We start from the raw sequence: 5,416 nt of genomic DNA, 5'->3' as shown, positions 1-5,416 counted from the left end.
ATAGTTCAAAGGGTGAGAAGCCCAGTGATTCATTTGGAGATTCTCTTGCGGCAAATACAACGAATGGAAGACCTTTATCCCAGTCTTTCTGATGTTCCAAACAGTATTGCCTGAGCATCGATTTGAGTGTTTGATGATATCTCTCCAACGCTCCTTGAGTCTGGGGATGGTAAGCTGAAGACGTGATTTGGTTGATGCCCAACTCTTTCAGAGACTGCTTGAAAACATATGACATGAAATTACTTCCCCAGTCTGACTGTACCTCCTTGGGCAGACCAAACTTGGTGAAGAACCCTAGCATTTCCTTAACCACGTTCTTTGCTGAGATATTTCTAAGTGGAATGGCTTCAGGATAACGAGTAGCCATATCAATCAGGGTCAACACATAGGAAAATCCTGAAGAAGTCTTAGGAAGAGGGCCCACAATATCCACCAACACACGGGTGAATGGCGCCTCAAAAGGAGGAATGGGAACTAGAGGTGCAACCTTTTCGGTCTGATTACACTTCCCCACAACTTGACAGGTGTGACAAGACTTACAATACCAGGAAACATCCCTGAAGATACCTCGCCAGTAGAAGTGTTTCAAAATGCGTGCCACAGTCTTCCTCACTCCAAGGTGTCCTGCCAAACTGGAATCATGAGCCACTCTAATGATATCCTGCCTACAAACAAGAGGGATGACAACTTGATGTACAACCTCCCATTCACAGTCGGCTGATGCTGTTGGGGGTCTCCACTTTTTCATAAGTACTCCTGACTTTATATAATAACAAGTAGAAGCACCAGCTGACTCTTCCTCACTGCAAGCAGAGTTAGCTAGACCTTTCAACTCAGGGTCAGCAACCTGCAACTCAACCAACTCTTGATGAGACAAATTATCAACACTACGGGGTACTGCCTCATCTGGTGAGTGGTCCAAATTAGCAAGAAAAGTGTCAGCTAGGATAACATCATCATCATCATTATCCTCTAAGTCACCAGTAACTTTAGACTTAGCCCTAGTGACAGCACATGCAGAGAACACATCAGGGATATCACAATCCTGGGTCGCAATCACTTGTTCACTAGACAACTGAGGAGCTGGACACACTTGACTTCCACCAATATCATTTCCAAGTAAGAAAATTACACCTGACTTTGGGAGTGTCTCAACCAACCCAACCATAACGGAACCATTAACAAAACCAGACTCTAAATTCACTCTGCACGGAGGGACAGAGAAGTAATTATTCCCTACACCTTGTAAGATTACAGTTTCATCAGAGGAATTAACATTAGAGCCTAGAACACTGGTCAGGATAAGGGATTAGCAAGCACCTGTATCACGATATATTTTAACTGATTTCCTGTCATTACTGTCCAGAGGACTGACAAAACCATCAGATAGGAAATTAGCACATGAACTCTTGAGAGTGATACCCACGTTACTGCTGAAAAGAGGAGCTTCATCATGAGAATTTAATTTACCCCTCAAAGCAGGTTCAGTTAACTCGGTTAAAGAATTCTGTGAACTCTCAAGGGTGGACACTAGACCAATTAACTGAATATTGAAAGACTCCTTTTTGTTCACATCATGCTGTCTCCTGAAACATTTCTCCGTAGTATGACCAAGCTTACTACAATAAGTACCTTTACTTTTCCGAAATCTAGAGGTGGAGCTGGTAGTTACTTCCTGAGAAACATCATCTTTATTCTCTTTCCTGTTTCCTGTACTCTGAGTAGAGGCAACGTACTTACACTCAGCTTTCCTTTTTTCTTTAGAATATCTCTTGTGAGTGAGAACATATTCATCAGCTAAAACTGCAGCATCAGACAAATTATCTATTCTTTTCTAATCAAGATATAGGCTTAAATCTTTATTAATACACCTTTTGAAGTCCTCCAGCAAAATCATCTGCTTAAATTTATCAAAATCAGAATTTACGTTCCTAGAATTGAACCACTGCTCTAACAGATCTTCTTTGATTTTTGCATACTCAACATCCTAAATTTTACTCTATAGGATTCAGGAACACGCTCATAGGCCTTAAGAATCAAGCTCTTAACTACATTATAATTATCAGATTGATCCTCAGGCACAGATGCATAAGTTACTTGAGCTTTACCGGTGAGAACACTCTGAAGGAGTACTGGCCAATACTTTTTGGACCAATTAAAATCTGTAGCTACCCTCTCAAACAACTGAAAATACTTTGTTAAATCAGATTCATTAAAAGGAGGGACAAGTTTAACATTTTTAGCCACATCAAAATCATCAGAGCTAGATGATCCAGTTTCACCTTGTTTCATGCGATACTCATGGTCTGCCTGAATCCTAGCAAGTTCAATTTGTGTCTGAGCCTGTGCCTGTGCCTGTGCCTCCTGAATACAAGCCTGAGACTCAGCCTCCTTAGCATGTGTCTGAGACTCAGCCTCCTTAGCACAAGCCTCCTGCATGGCTAGCTGTAACATAGCTATTTCAATCTGCGTTTGCTCATCTGGAGGAGTTACATTGAACAAGCTTTTATTAATCATGTCAACAATTTGATCTTTAGATTGATGAGAGCGAACAGCAATTCTCAATTGTTGAACAACAAGCTTAAGTTTATTCTTTGTCTTGTTTTCTACATCACACACTGTTTGCACATTTGACAAAAAATCTTTGGCTTCATCAAGAGTAGTAATAGTAGACATCATGAATAAATCACAGTGACAAAATATCAAGCAATATCCTTATGAGAATATCCTGAATATCCTGATAACAGGTCGCCAAATTTATGTTACGGACAGAGAGAGATAATGAACACTTCAAGTGAGAATACTAAAATCACTACTGTCCCGCAAAGTTCCAGGTTCAAAACAAAAGACTTAGGTAAAATTACAAGTTAAAGTTTAATTCTCAAACTAACAACTAAACATTCAGGACTCATAAGGATAATGTAATGGCAAAACAGGTTACATATATGGTTAACTGCAATAGCCTCTATTAACACGAATTTAGCAAGAGCAAATTTATCTAAGTCAGCCCTGATAATTTGAGAAAACAGGATAATGCTCAGATAAAGCAAGGAATAATATTATTACAGATACAAAATATTACTAATACTGGCTGACAGCAAAAACTTTACCAGGCTCTCGAATTAACGCCTTATGGTATACAGTACAAGAAAAATGGTAATAACACTTACACTCAAATTATACAGCAGCTAGATGGTTGGAGACTTCCTGAGCACTCACAAAAATAATACTATACCGTACAGGGGGTACAGAGATGTGAACAGAATAAGGAGTAGATCTAAGTGGCAACTAATGCAGAGACTGAGCTCATTATATAGGGGGCCGGCAGAGCTCGATTCAACTTGTAAGAAGGACACGCAAATGAAGGCATTAGGGGACGAAGAGTTGACAGGCCTGCTCTGAACAACAGAAAGAATGACTTACTCTACTAGAAGGGGAGAAAGGGGGAGTGAGGTAGAACACGCAAGCCTGGTCACCATGGAAGCCACGTGGCGAATCGTGAACAAACATGCAGCATACTGTACATTAGGATTATACAATGGATGATGCAATTATGAACAAAACTGTATCATACGTTAGAATTATACAAGGGATGATGAAATCTTAAGCTATGTAACACTTCCCCACAAAGAAAAATAAATTTACAAAGGAAATTTCTTATTACTCTAAAACAATTTGTCTAAAGTCTAGATAAGCAATCTGCAATAACATTTTCTTTCCCCTTGACATGTTGTATGTCTAATGAATACTCCTGAAGAAGTAGACTCCATCTTCTCAATCTCTGATTTTTATCTTTAAACTTACTAAGGAATTTCAGTGGGTTATAATGTGTATAAATGACTATGGGGTCAAAACCAGAACACAAATAAAATGAAAAATGCTGTAAACCCAAAATCAAGGCCAAAAGCTCTTCCTCAATAGTTGAGTAGTTCTTTTGAGGTGGAGTGAACTTCTTACTGTAATAAGATACAGGGTGGTCAATGCCCTGATCATCCTCTTGCAACAAAACAGCCCCAGCTTGTGTATCACTTGCGTCAACAGCCATCTTAAAAGGCTTAGCAAAATTTGGAGTAGCGAGCACTGGCTGACTTAATAAGACAGCTTTAAGTTTACTGAAAGAGGATTCACAGTTATCGGTCCAGACAAATTTAACTCCCTTTTTCAGTAGGTCTGTAAGTGGTGATACAAGAATTGAAAAGTTAAGAACAAATCTCCTGTAATAACCTACCATTCCCAAAAATCTTTGTAGCTCTTTCCTACTTTTAGGTCTAGGAAGATCACTTATAAACTGAACCTTAGCTCCTGGTGGTGCAACGTGTCCATCACCAATTACGTACCCAAGGTACTGAACTTTAGCTTGACCAAACTCACACTTTGATAAATTAGCTACAAGATTAGCCTGAACCAAACGCTCAAGAAATTTACTGACATGACATAGGTGATCTTTCCAGTTGTCACTGAAGATTAATACATCATCAGTATAAACAACACACCCTGCCAAACCCTCTGCTACATCATTCATGAGCTTCTGAACTGTGGCTGGTGCATTCTTCATACCATATGGCATTACAGAACATGCAAAAGTCTTTCCTAGTGTTTCAAAACATGAGATCTCCCTAGCACGTTCAGTTACACTTACTTGCCAGTATCCCTTTAACAAATCAAACTTACTTATGTACCTAGCCTTTCCGATCTTGTCTATGCAATCTTCCACGCGAGGGAGAGGGTAAGTGTCTGTTTTGGTTATCTGATTAACACGTCTGTAGTCGATGCAAAGCCGCTGTGACGCACCTGGCTTAGGGACTAGAGTGACAGGAAAACTCCACTCGCTCTGACAGGGCTCAATCATCTTGTGGTCCAACAGGTAGCCAAGCTCCTTCTGGATGAGAGGAACTTTCACTGGGTTCACACGGTAAGGAGACAGTTTAATTGGCTTTGCGTCTCCAACATCGACATCATGCATCAACACAGTGGTTTTTCCCGGAGTGGCACGGAACACTTGCGGGTACTCCTGCAGTAATGCCGAAAACTCCTGCCTTTCCTCGGGAGCTAGATGAGAAAGCTTAATCTGGAGATCATTCATGATATCAGGAGTCTCCCCCAAACTATTACTCAGGCTCATACTGCATGGGAGAACTTCACTTGCAGACTCGGGTGGAACAGCTACAGTGCAGACTGGGTTATTTTTGTCCCGCCTGTGATATAACTTTAGCATGTTAATGTGACAGAGTTGCTTGTTCTTTCTACTATCTGGTGTGGCGATGACATAGTTGACATCACTGAGTTTCTTCTCCATGAAATAAGAACCACTAAACTTGACTTGAAGAGGTTGCCCATGCACCGGTAGCAGAATCAAAACCTAATCTGGCTGAAAGTGGCGTAACCTGGACTTCTTATCATACCAAGTCTTCATCTT

The sequence above is a fragment of the Coenobita brevimanus genome, chromosome 83 (genome assembly GCF_032717465.1).
Source record: "Coenobita brevimanus isolate Jiangsu-jjx chromosome 83, ASM3271746v2, whole genome shotgun sequence".
NCBI classification, from domain to species: Eukaryota; Metazoa; Arthropoda; class Malacostraca; order Decapoda; family Coenobitidae; genus Coenobita; species Coenobita brevimanus.
Note: the sequence above shows the minus strand (reverse complement) of the source record.